Source organism: Poecilia reticulata, chromosome 21 (genome assembly GCF_904066995.2).
Source record: "Poecilia reticulata chromosome 21, P_reticulata-male-v2, whole genome shotgun sequence".
Taxonomy (NCBI): domain Eukaryota; kingdom Metazoa; phylum Chordata; class Actinopteri; order Cyprinodontiformes; family Poeciliidae; genus Poecilia; species Poecilia reticulata.
This window is the reverse complement of record NC_088850.1, coordinates 12501-27030: the sequence shown is the minus strand read 5'-3', so window position 1 is coordinate 27030 and position 14530 is coordinate 12501.

The following is a 14530-nucleotide window of genomic DNA, read 5'->3' as shown; positions in this document are numbered from 1 at the left end:
AGGTTGTGATGGGTATTGTACCTCAGTTTAGGATTATGGTAAATTTTATTCTCTTTACTGTGTTTTTCTTCTAACAAAAAGAAAATGAGACCTGACCCCTCTCTACCCCCCACTCACTCTGATGTTCTTTGTTATTATACAAAAATCCTGGATTGGCTTGTGATTTTTTTTCTTTCTTTTTTCCCACCATTGTGGTGGACACTGGATTGTACAAAATAATTGTATCTTGCCTTTCCAAATAAAAAATTCAATTTAAAAAAAAAAAAAAAAAAAAATATCTTACATATGCATAGTTGTATGTTCTATATAGATTCTCCTTAGCTTTGATTGTATATATCATAATTTTGTTATTTATCATTGTTTATTAAACTCTGAAAGCTGAGAGGCTTCGTTAATATTCTGTCCTAGAAGGTGGTTAGATGGGCCCGTTTTTTTTAGCACCTGCCCTTTTAGTGGTCTCTGCACGGCCCTGCAGAGGAGTAACGCCCCGCCCACCCAGCCGGCCCAACCAGCAACAGGTTTAGTTGAGGGCGGCCCAAACACACAACGGCAAGACAAGACAAGACAGCAGAGCGTCCAAAGTGCTGCAGCTCCAAACACAGTCAGGTGCCTGAAACAGAAAACCATTAACGGTGGATCCAGATAAAAGAAATCAACAGCTAAATAGCCATTTAGCTGTTGATTTACTAGTGTGGTGGAACACCATCCCACCACACTAGTTTGCCATTTGTTGCCAAGTGACTGATGATGACGTTGGTGACGAGCTTTAGCAACCATGAGTCAACAATGGGAAACCCTATAATCTACTATACAATCTACTGAAGTACCGTTCAGTTTTCAACAGGAGAGGGTTCTCCTTTTACAGTTCTAGTCAGATGTGATAAAAAATTGGATCCCTGAATTCATGTTCTGCCTCCCATCTGGACCCCCTGTAGGTCCAGACCGGGGTCCTGCTGCATCCCCCAATCTGCCTGTAGCTCCTCCCCTAAAGTGATGTCATAATGTTACAACTGTGGGATAGAAATCAACACCAGACTGAGTTACTGTTGGTGTTAATGAAATCAACACTGGACTTGATTGCTTTATATTTAACTCTTTGGAATAACACAAACTCTTTAGGGAAACTAACACTCATGTTGAATTAGACTAACGTTTTGAATTAACACTGTATTTTAACATGCAACACTTACACTGGAAATCTAACACTTTTGAATTTTCTGTGTAGCCGCCCTGTCTGGCTGCAGTTTTAGTCAGATCTGCTTTACTGAAGAGGAAAAACTGGCCTCTGTCATTACAGCCTCTTTCTGATTTAGGCAGCAGATTTTTGCACCTGATGGAGAAAAAGATCTCAGGGACTGAAGTAAAAACCAAACAGGGAAGGAACAAAACCAAGAAGATAAACGTTTATTTACTTTGAGAAGTACAGACATGAAGACCGAAGTTGTCCTTAGTTTGAACCATCAGAGTATTTATTGACACTCAGTTGGTAATTTCCCAGGCACCAGACCTCAGGTTCTGGTTCTGGTCGTTCAGATCTGAAAATGCTAGATTTTTTAATTTCAGAAGATGACTGGGTCTTAGACATGCAGAAGACAAAGGATGGAAGTTGATCAACCTATTTCCTTCTGGTGTGCGAGTCCTCGACTCAAAATTAGATTTTCAACATTTGTTCTCATCTAATCATAAATCATTTTAGAGATCATTGAATGATGAACTTTCCTTCATCATCTTTCATCGTCTTGTCCTTCTGTCTAGTAAAAGCACCCCATCATCTCTTGCAGCATATTTGCCGCGCAGCCTTGAGGTTAGAAAAGTAGGCGTGTGATCAGCAAATCTCTGCTTCTGACTTCCAGACCATCTGGGCAGAAATATGGGAGGAAAAATGAATCAGTGGCATCTTATTCATCTCCTCCTCCTTATCTGACAGTGAACCCTGGCCAGTTATTAAACATCTGTGTTGACTTTTATATTTATTCTAACACTAATTTCATACTAAGCTGAAATGCCACCTACAGGACGTGATGTTTGGTTCCATCAGTCGTCTGTAAAAAGTCAGTAGTTTCAATAGAAATGAGTCTAACCTTCATTTCACCAAAGAACAACTTATTCAGAATGTTAGCCTAAAGTTACAAGTTATGTTATATTATTGAAAGACATATGATGGTATTTGTATTGATTTATTTTTTATAATCTGGATATTATCTGCTATCTTAGTTCTACCTTTCAAACATTTGTTCAGTCTGTTTTATTTGGTCTTGATTTGCTTCTTTTCTAATTTCCCTCTAAGCTGTTTCATGAAAAACCTTTGGCAACATTCACACGTCTGACATGACATTGTCATGAACATGACGTCTCCATGAATGTTTTACTGTTGACATTAAGTGTCACTCCATAAATTATGGCACTTTCAAATCAAAGTTGACACTTTTAATGCAACTTTGTATTGAAATGTCATTATTTACCAAATGCAAAGTTATGTCATGTTTATGAGAGTCTCATGTCAGTCTTATGCACAACCCTTCAAATAAATGTTACAAACTTTTAGAAAGTCCTTATATTTCATTAAGAGGAGCAATCATCCAACTAAACTTTCCTTTTTATTTTTAAAATCTGTTAAAATCCTCCAGTTCAGCTGCACTTGGTTCTAAGTAGAAGTAAAATGTTTTGACCAAACAGGAGGAAAGTATGAAGAGCCTGTTTAGGTGACATTTAGGAAGTGAACTTATGACTGGTTTCCAAATGAAACCAGGAAGGTCCCGTCGCCAAAGACAAAGTGCTGCAGAGTAATGTTTGTGAAGAACCTCAGAGCAACCAGCATCTGTACAGATCTAGCAGGAGCGTTCATGTAAATAATGTTAGCATAATCAATGTGAGCTCATCGTTTCGATTTCTCCCCACAAATTAAAAGCATAATCTATTTCAACAGGAGAACCTGAGTTTCAATCTGATCTTATTGAGATTATGTTCTATATTTGAATAACATTTAATCCATTGAAATGCCAGGATATTTCTAAAACGATGCATATTCAACAAGGATACCGTCAGTAGACATAAAATCAATAAGGATGCTTTTTGTTTCATAACAAACCTTCAGTTTTATCAGCAGATGCAGAACAATGTGACTGAATCCATAGAAACCAGGAGAACAGAGTTTATATGACTAAACAAGTCATCACTGTAGAGACGTACAGATTAATTCTGGTCCAGATTATTTAGGACAACTGCAAAAAGAGGGTCCTAATACCAAGCCTTGAGGAACGCCTTTGGTGACAGTAAGGACAATAGTCAGTATCAAAAGTCATTACAGGTTGTGATCCAGTTGAAGAAATTGTTCTGGCCAACCTATATAAAGTGATCTTTGGCTGTGAAAGATGGAGTCATGTAAACATTTAATCCAAACATCTGTGAGATTTTCTGTAAGCAAACTGACCGTAGGATAAAATATTAGAGTCCAAGTATTTCTTCCACCTCACACTTCACAAGTTGTTAAACTTGGCAATGGTCACAATTTAGAGGTGACTCAGTATTTTTGTTTCCCCTTAAAATGCTTCATGTGTTTAAAGAGCAGATGTAATTTCTGCAGTCAGATTGTTGGACCAAACCGCATGTCAGCACACAAACGCCCTTTAAAGGACCAAATGCCATCAGGTGTGGAAAACCTGATGGCATTGAATACAATAAAAAGGAGTTATGGTTTTTAAATTTTTACAAAACTATTAAATCTCAACCTGGTCTTTACCCAATCTGTGGAAGGAGACCCAAGACGGGTCTTGAGCCTCCATCCCCGATGCTCATGCTGCAGACAGGTGCACTTGGATGACCTTTATACTTTAATATCTTAAAAATGTGAAAATCCAGAGTCTGCAATCTCTAACAGGCGTTTTCCTGAATTTATCTTGATGAAACTCCTGTCATGTTTCATGCACAATGTTAGTTTTGCATGGAAAACTAACAGATCTGTTCCCTTAGTTCAGTGTTTCCCAACCCTGGTCCTCAAGGTTCACTGACCTGCATGTTTTAGAAATGTCCCTGCTTTAACGCGCCTCATGCAGCTGATTGCAGTTCAACAAACACCTGCTAATTGGAATCACCTGGGCTGAAGCAAGGAAACACCTAAAACATGCAGGGCAGTCAGTGAGCCTTGAGGACCAGGGTTGGGAATCACTGCCTTAGTTAATCTGAAGATGATGGTTTAGGTGTTTGGAGACGAGGAAATTAAAGTGTTTGTTCTAATGATGGGGTCAGAGCAGGGATGTCCAAAGTGGGTCCTGGAGGCCCGGCATCCTGCTCCTTCTAGTCTCTCCCTTGTGGTAGTAACAACCTTTTCATCTCGTCAATCTTCCTGTTATTCCTCTAACGAGCCATCATTTGATCCAGGTGTGTGAAGGTAACACCTCTGGGTTAGAGGGTTGTTATCTTCACTTGATCAGATTTGAATAAAATTAATTCTGGGTAGAAGCAAACAGATGATTTGTCAGCTGGGTTTGTTCTTTTAGATTTTGATGCAGACCAGAAGGGGAGATGTGACAGGAGCAGTTTAATTTCTGTATTTACTAGATCCACTCTGCTGCTTTGTGGAGGGTTATTTTTATTCAGCAGGGAGAACATGCTGTTTCTCTCCCACATCTTTTGTTCCCCCACAGAGCCTGTCAGGATGACCAAACAGCCGTCATGATGATGGCCCAGCCTGTGCTTTCATACGAGACGTTTCAATACATATAGAGACAACATACAGACACCTTTAGCTGTAATTTAGCTGGAAAACGATGGAACGCTGTTTAAGATGCTGATCATGGTTTCATAGCTCAGTCGTTTCCTGCATTCTGCTGCCCCCTAGTGGAAGATGGTTATTGTTAAATTAAAAAGTGATGAAACATGGGACTAACAGAATGGAACAAAATGTTACAAAACTTTCATGTTCTTCAAACAACTTTGTGCATCTTTTCTGAAAAAACTGTTAATACAGGATTTAATCAGGATTACTGATCTGGCTCACATGAATATTTATTGCAGCATAAAAAATTTCTCTACCAAAGTTTGCATTAAGTGGTCTGCAGTTGTCCAAACTTTGCACAGCAGGCAATATTCAGGCACTGCATGTTGAATACCTGCAGAGTGAGAACCAAATACCTCTGAAGCATTAAAAAGAACAATAATACAGTTTGGACGCTAGGGGTCACCCACACGCTAAATACTACTTCCAGTTTTGCAGAATAAATTTATGAAAAAGATTTTAGTCAACACAGAACCAATTATTCAAACTGATCATTTTCTAAACAATTTTAACTAAACAAATGGGACATGTATTTAGATGTGAGAACAAATGATCATGTTTGGACATTTTTACTGACACTGAAGACTATAAACCAGTATCAAATGCAAGCGAAGCCTACTTTTCTCAACTTGGGAAATAAAAATGAAAAATGAAAGCTAGCTTTCCTAATCTTATCCTATTTATATATAAATAGATTGGCACCATTAAGACATTGTTTTAATTTTGAAATGATCAATAAAGGTTTTTGTAAACACTTAACTATGCCACCAGAGCCTTGCCAATTTTTAAGGTACACTCTTGTCACGACCAGGCTCTGTTGGACATGACAAAACAAGGGGAAACACACCTACCTACCACAAATGTTACACATGTTTATTACATTTAAAAAAGAGAAAAAAACCTGCATTAAAGTATGTCAAAGCACCAACCCAAAAAAGGAGTAAGCTGAAAACTGGCAATTCAAACATAACCAAAACAAAAGCCCAACAAAATACCAGGACTGATTGCAGTGGATCTCTGATCCAGCGGTTTAATTTGTCTAGGCCGTCCTTGACTGCCGCTGCATTGAACGCGCTCATTCCCATGAACCCTCTGCTGTGGATGTGGCTGAACTCGTGGAGCGAGCTGGTTCCCAAAGCAGCTCCATGCAGGACATCGAGGTTGGACAGTGGGTGGCCATAAAAAGCCTCCTGCAAAGCCAGTTCAAGCTGAAAAGCCTTCCATGTGTCCCCATCCCCCCTTTGTCCTCGTCTCTCGTCCCAAGAGTCTTCAGTTCCGCTGCCATGTGCCGCTGACAGCAGAACAAGATGTAATTGACCCAGGATTGGTAGTAAGAAGGACCACAATCGGTACTTTTTTGAACAGTCCCCTCAGACAATGAACTTTGAAGAATATTCCTAGCTTCTAGTCTAGGTGGCCATCTTCCACCTCCAAGGACAGTACTATCTCAACCCTGAGGTTGTATTTGCAGATGGATTCTCGGGCCATGTCACCCTCTGCAAGATGTAGTCTGTAGCCCTTCTGTTCATGGCCCCACTGTAATTGGGGTGGGCCAATCCATAATTAACAATGAGGTCAGTAACTGGGTGCCTGAAGATCGAGAGATGGAAGATGCAGGGGCTGGATGAACGTCAGCCTTCTAGGCATGATGGTTATTTCTCACAAAAGGGATGACATGCAGTCCTAGAGTGTCCAGTGCTGTCTACATGTTGACCTTTCATGCATGGCCATAAACAGCCTGCTCCTGTTCCCAACCATGTGATGAATCCCACCATGTTATGGTGGTGCGAGGGTAAGGCTTAGGGCTAGGGGTTAAGTAATGGCAGCCCCATTATCTGTTTCTTTTAAAAAACAATAGGTGTTCTTTATTGCCATCCTAGGATTTTTGCCATTGCTTCACTTCATGCTATCTATATTCTGTTCTCCAGCTAATTGCACCCTGGGACTACCTATACACTTTTCCCAGTGTTGAGGAAAATTGAATATTCTTAGTTAATCTTGGTTAGTTAATCTTACGACATGTGAAAAAGGTATATTGAGCATGGTTATTTTGAACAAAATTCTTAATTTAGAATAGGTTTGTGTTAATGATTTAATCTAAAACTATTGATGGGTAAGTTCCCAACTTACAGGAGGAATGATAGAGATCTGGAGGGAGCTTTTAGTGTTTGGTTATCAGAAGTCAGGAAGCCATAAAATTAGCATCTAATAAAGGCAGTTTCACTTGGCTGAGCAAGAGAGAGAGAGAAGTTTGTTCTGTTCACAGAAAGTCATAGTTTCCAAACTAGCATCTGGGAGGGTGTGAAAACTTAATACAACATAGAATATCTAAAACCACTATCCTCTAATTTGTAAGACATTTTTTCTTAGTTATTAACAGCATGCTCTGATTGAAAATAGTCTTATCACAGTTTTAGAATTAATCATTTTAATTAGTGACTAATTCTGAAATTGTAATATCTGTTAGTTTAGCAGAATCAAATAGAAACTGTGTGAAATAAATTTATTCTGTTTTAGTATTTGAAAATTGCTCAGGTATTTTATGAAAGGTTCTTGGAAAATGATTAATTCTTTCACTCATGACTGATTCTTTCATTTGATAGGATAGATGTCTCCATTTGTTTTGAACATGTTGTTTTGCTTCATTAACTATCCAACAGAGCTGGAGATCGGCACCAGCACCTCCTGACCCCACTAAGGGACAAGGGTGTACAGGAAATTGATGGATGGACGGACGGACGGACTTTCCAACAGCTAATTTTTTAAAATATTAATGTTATATACTTAGCCAAATGGCACATGCATAAATGCCGTTACACTAATAAAAAACACTTCTTTCCAATTTCACCCTAACCCAATGAGGTCAAACAATATATCAAAACTATTGGACATTCCACCAATACTAAAGCTATTAAAATTTGCACTTTATTTTCTCTTTAATGTATTTATGTAATATTAGGCTGATGTACTGCCTCAATGTTTGTTGCCCCCTGGCGGTCATTGTCTCACACTCTATGCTGTTTTTGTAATATTATGTATTTTGTATCTCAATCAAGATTATAAACAAACAGAAAAAGACAGACGCATCCTGGAAGGCTTGCCATGTTCATGCTGGAGGAGAGAGAGAGTGGAGGGGTGAGTGAAAGGGTTTTAAGGCACTCCCCCTGCTGGCAGCCCCATGCATAGCATCATAAAACAACATGGAACTGTAATATACAAATACATGGAAACGGAAATGAAAAATACTTGTACAAATAGATGTACTGTGATTGGTCTTACAGTGTATTACAATAACATGATTGTGTGTGTGTATATATATATATATATATATATATATAGTTTACTTATCATGCACAGTGTTGTAATATAATAAAATTTGTAATTTGTTATAAAATAAATGTCTTTTTAATCATTAATATTTGTCGGTCTGTTTAATTTGATTAGGTTTTGATCTGGATTGTTTGGAGAGCTCCATTTTCAATGACAGTCCTATGCTGCCATCTAGTGGAGGGTTAGGCATATAGGATGAAACCCACTTGCACATTTCAGCAAACAAAATAAACAAAAAAAATGGTGGGGGGACAATCTTGGCACAGAGAATATGTGGAAGGGGCCTCACATACCCTCCAGGTTTGGTTGGTGTGGCTCCTTCCCTTTACACAACTGCCATTGGCCTCCATTAATTTGAGGAATTGCTCACTCAAAACAACTCCAAAATTATAAATGCTCTTTTCACCAAACTTGGTTTTCTATGCTCCCTCCACCCCTCTGCATCTGCCCACCACATCTGGTGGTCCGAGCTAAAGACTCCCATTCATTTTTCTCTCTAGTCAATCTGGCTAGGAATATAGAGCTGGGTTTTAACCCTCAGTGGCCTCTTACTTCAACTTAGCCAGATTTTATTCCATTTTTATTTGTTTTTGAACTCTGTTTTGGAAATAAATCACACTTTTCTTTTAAAATATCATCTCTGAGCCTCTGTTGGATGAAGGATTTGCTGCTCTGAAGACTGGACTTTAGTTTTAAGCATCTACTCTTTTAACCATGTTTTGTTTGATTTGATTTTTATTCAAACTCAGTTTTTAAGACAGAAATCACAGCACAGATTCAAATCTCATCTCTGAGCTTCTGCTATTTGCCAAAAATGTGTGTAAATGCCATTCTGAACATCAGAAACGGCCTTTAAAATGTCTGTCAGCATTTCAGCATTTCCCAGAATGCATTGCATAGTGGGGCTTCAAATTGTAGCTTGTATTTCAACTGTTTTTACTGCAAACCTTAACAAACCATATACTGTTGTGATCAGAATGAACTCAGCTGTTGAACTGGATGACTTAGAATGAACTTGGAAACATTTACAAAATTGGCACCATGACTCAGAATGGGGTGCATTTTGTTGAACTGCTGCCTGCTGATCATAGATGACATCCCATGGTGGCAGCTTTGGGTAAGTTAATGTGGTCATGTACCCTTTTTGGATCACATAATACTGATCATTCTAGAGGTCTTGCGGTGTATGATGGCACTAGAATGACTCTTTACTCATACTGGGTTGATGAATCCCAGCAGGTACCTAGAGACTTGGAAGGCTGCAGCTTGGGTTAGGATGGGAGAGAACTTATGTCAGTTTACTACTAGGTCAAATTCTTTGGTGTTTTCTGTGGTCAGAAGAACACTTAAAACCTTGAACAAAACTAGTATTTGGGAATCGCTCAGGCAGGAAAAATTAGTAAGGTCTAGGTGAAAAATAAATCTTTCTGGTAATTGGGGTCTTTGTGCAAATGTTTAGGAAGGGAGGAACTCGGATTCCAGATGTAACTGGCATGAGACCTTTGCTCTTCTTCTTTTTGGTTTTGAATAGGTCTCCCATCCTATCCAAGTAATTTCAAACTGCTTAGAGGTTTAGGAGAGGACACACCTTCAATGCATATATTCAAATTAGGACTACCTCTTAATAAAAAAACTCCTTCACAGAAGCAAATCGAAATGTTTTTTCAGCTACATGAACAATTCCCAAAGGTGCCTTTGCTTTTTCTTTTTGTATTTTGTTCATTTTTCTACTTTTCTCAGGTAATGTCCATTTTATGGTTTGGACTTCTTGATGGTTTGAGTGTGATGCTGATCTGTTTTTCTATGCATTTAATTTTCTGAATAAAACCCTAGATATGTGTGAAGTTGAATGGTGACTGGTTGTTTGTGTTTTTCCACAGTTGTGCATGCAGAACTCGAAATCTGGGAGACTAGAGCAAGGAAAACGAGCAAAGAAGTTTAGCATTTACTTGCTGCTTTTGTTCATTCTTCTTGGTGGCACTGTGTCATGGGGAGCTTTAACAACATGGTGCACAGTTCATGTTGGTTAGTTTGGCAAAGGTGAGTCAGTGCCCCACCAAGCAGACCGTCGGCACTCAACCCAGACCAAAAGAGAATCAACGGAGAACGCTTCTGCTTCCTGGGCATGCTAGTTCCACCTTGCGGTGTTAACGGATAGCGTGTTTTTGAAACCAGGGGCACGGTACGTATCAGCCTTCCCAGGTTCCGCCTATAGGAACAGCACGTGGGAAAGGTGACTCTAGGACTCGGGAGTCTTAAATGCAGTCCAGTCTTCTATGAGGAATAGCCTCACACACACACAAACATGCACGCCAACTGGTATTCTGTTTTCAATCTTACAGCTCCCCTCCTAACTGCAAAAGGATTTAATTTTAATTTCAGGAAATCTTCAGCTTAAAGGTCTGCTAAACAGCCTTAACCACCTCAGACCTGAGCTCTTGTAGTATTAAATCCTTTGATTTTTGCAATCATTAGGTCCTAATCAACCCAAACATAAAATTTGTTTTACATGATGTAGAGAAAAATTATGTTCATATGAGGACAGTCGATATAAATTTTATACAACATTCTCACAATTCATTAATGAAATCCAAAGCCTTTAGTTTCTGTTCACATTGGCATTATTTCTGAGTTCAGAAACAAAATTATACACAGTAGTTGTGACTTTCAGCAATGTGACCCATTTCAAGTACTACTAATGGGTATGGGAAGACATGGGTCCCTAAAAAGCGAAATCCCATAAAGTAAATTGCATTGCTGCTGTTCTAAATAGTTGATTTCAATTTTTGAATGTTATGACACTTAAAACATTTAGTTCAGTCTTGATCTACTTCAAACTATTTTTCTCAAGGGATCATGGTTACACTTATCTGTAAACAGATTTGTAATTATTGCAATCTGCCTGTAAGCAGAGCACCTTGCAAATAAAACCACTCAATTTGTTCTGATGTACTTTTTGTTGGGATTTTAGTTTTTTTGTTAGGTTTATTTCTCTAGTGAGTCTCCATGTTCTCCTGTCCTCCCCTTGATTGTTAGGGTTAGGGGTTAGGGGTTAGGGTTAGGGGTTAGGGGTTAGGGGTTAGGGTTAGGGTTAGGGGTTAGGGGTTAGGGGTTAGGGTTAGGGTTAGGGTTAGGGTTAGGGTTAGGATATAGGATAGGGTTATGGTAACTGGAAATAAAACCGCGTGGCATTACCACTTAACGTGGTCCCACAGAGCTGAAACTTCGTGGGGGTGTTCAGTCCGACCCCATGGACCGTATGCCACCGCTTGTTCAATCCAGGCACGCCCCTGTGGGGTCGATCCGGACCCCCCATTTCTAAAAACGGCACCGGCCCCCCAGCAAGAACCGTAGTAGCTGGAGCTATAAAAATCGGTACGTTTAAAGAGCTAGACGAGATCGCAAAGGCTGCCAAGCCGCATCGCGATCGGATCAAAATTGCCCTGTTGGTGGCCGTTAGAATATGTGGAAAATTATGGTTCCGGGCGGCCATTTCCCATTCAAATCAATGGAGCGGTTTTTCTGGAAACACGAAATTCAAACACCAGGGAGACCCACTTAACGTGGTCCAACGGAGCTGAAACTTCGTGGGGGTGTTCAGTCCGACCACATGGAACTAATGTCACCGGTTTTTCAATTCAGGCACGCCCCCTTGTGTCGATCCGGACCTGGGGTCCGAAAACCGCACATGGCTCTGAAGGGCCAAGCTTTGATGCTAGAGCTCCAAAATTCGGTGTGTGTGTAGGCCGAGACGAGATCGCAAAGGCTGCCAAGCCGCATCGCGATCGGGTCAAAATTGCACTGTTGGTGGCCGTTAGAAGATGTGCAAAATTCGGGTACGCAGCGAACACTCTCCAGTTAAACCTATGGAGAAACCCAACATTTTTTTACCAGAATCTAAGTCCTGCTGCCTTACCAGGGGCACGAACTTCCAGGGCCTGCGTACTGCTGGGTTTAGTCCGTGGATGGGTGCTTAAGTGTGGGTTCACGTGCTCGGCCGGTGGGCCTGGCAGGCCCGGTTCTCAGTTGATGGCGAGAAAAAGTCTAAGTCCCATCCAGGGACCGGAAAGGGGGCGCTCGGCCGGAAGAGGCTGGGGAGGGTAGCCTCTCCCCGGTCAACCCAAGGCCACATCGTAAAACTGAGTTGCCTTACCAGGGGCACGAGCTTCCAGGGCCTGCGTACTGCTTGGTTTAGTCCGAGGAGGGGTGCTTAAGTGTGGGTTCACATACTCGTGTGGAGAGCCTGGTTCTATCGGGGGTGGGGGGGGGTTCCAAGACTGTGTCTGACCCCGGAGCCAAGTCTGGGTGTGGGCCTGGAGGTCAAGGCCTGGATGTCCAGGCCTGGATGTCTCTGCCTGGATGTCTGTGCCTGGATGTCCAGGCCTGGATGTCTGTGCCTGGATGTCCAGGCCTGGATGTCTCTGCCTGGATGTCTGTGCCTGGATGTCCAGGCCTGGATGTCTCTGCCTGGATGTCCAGGCCTGGATGTCCAGGCCTGGATGTCTGTGCCTGGATGTCCAGGCCTGGATGTCTCTGCCTGGATGTCCAGGCCTGGATGTCCAGGCCTGGATGTCTCTGCCTGGATGTCTGTGCCTGGATGTCCAGGCCTGGATGTCTCTGCCTGGATGTCCAGGCCTGGATGTCTCTGCCTGGATGTCTGTGCCTGGATGTCCAGGCCTGGATGTCTGTGCCTGGATGTCCAGGCCTGGATGTCTCTGCCTGGATGTCTGTGCCTGGATGTCCAGGCCTGGATGTCTGTGCCTGGATGTCCAGGCCTGGATGTCTCTGCCTGGATGTCTGTGCCTGGTTCTGCAGGCCTGGATGTCCCAGCCTGGTTCTGCAGGCCTGGATGTCTGTGCCTGGATGTCCCAGCCTGGTTCTGCAGGCCTGTATGTCTCTGTTGCTCCAGGCCCGGATTTCAAATTCGTACGGAACCTAGGCAAACTATATACTGGAAGAACCGGGCGAGTCCCAGGAGTGCCCCGGTGGTCTCCGATTTCGCCTAGGACGTTCCCCCGATTTTTAACGAATTTTTAAGCGATTTGCGCCAAAGCGGGCCCGGGGGGGGCGCGAGGAGGCGGTCCGGAAGGCCCGGAACCCGCTCATGCCGTACACCGTTGGATCCGGGCCGCTCCGGGGATTACTAGGGTGGCCTCCGTTTCGCTCCAGGACCTTCCTGCGGTCGTCTATGGGTGTTTAACCGTCTACCGGAAGTCGGGTCAAAAGTACCCTTTCCCGCGGTCCAAACGAACCGGGACTGGCACCATCGTGCTCCTGGGATGCCCCCGGTTCGGGTGATGTCACTCCCGGAGGCCTGGACCAAAGTCCCGGTTCCCTAGGCCCGGTTCTCTGTCGAGGGTCTCAGCCCTCGCTCATCCCCCGCTCAGCCCCGCCCGACGTGAGTATCTTCATCGGCTGCTGCAACATCATCATCCTCAGCGCCACTGTCATGTGCCTTACCAGGGTCCCGAAACACGACCCAGACCCCGAACGCTTGTTCGGATCCGGGCATGTAATACCCCGATGGAACCGGGCGAGTCCCAGGAGTGCGCTGGTGGTGTCCGATTTGCTCCAGGACCTTCCTACGATTTTTAACGAATTTTTAAGTGATTTTCGCCAAAGCGGGTCCATTCGGTCCCCGAAAAAGCGGTCCAAACGGACGGGACCCAGGCATGTCATACCCCGATGGAACCGGGCGAGTCCCAGGAGTGCGCTGGTGGTGTCCGATTTGCTCCAGGACCTTCCTACGATTTTTAACGAATTTTTAAGTGATTTTCGCCAAAGCGGGTCCATTCGGTCCGCTTTCGCGGAAAAAAATGCACTTTTTCGGTAAAAACGCACCATGGCCCGATAGTCCGGAGTCCGGGGAACAGCCCCGTGCCATCCGTTTCCTTCTACCGCAAAGAACCACCGAGATATTAGCACCGGAAGGTCCGGTGCACACTAAAATGTCCGGTCTTTTTTACTTTCACTTTCGCCCATGAAACTCGGTCGAGGGTATTGCGTCACCTTACCCGTCAAAACACCGCCGGAACGATATCAGGAGAGAGTTGGAAAAGAGGGACTTAGAAGAAAAACGGCAAAGTGAGGTCTTAGAAAATTATATTTTAGGAAACCTGGATGTCTGGCGAGCCTATCTAAGCAGGTTTCAGCCCTCTTTTCCCCCATTTTAGTGCATTTTGAGCGGTTTTAAAAAAAAAAGTCTGCCTTTTCTCTGGAGAACCGGGGCTTTGGCCGACATGTCTCAGATTTGGCCGGTGAGTCTGCTGGGTCCTTCCGACGGGCCTGGAGGTTCTCTGGCTCGCCCCGGAGCTCTGTGGAAGGCAGGACAGAGCGGCAAGGACACCCTGGGCCCAGGCCGAAGGCGGTGTGCTCTGAGCGGACTCCGGTCCGCCCGGGGTCCCGCTGGAGGTCCTGGAGCTCCAG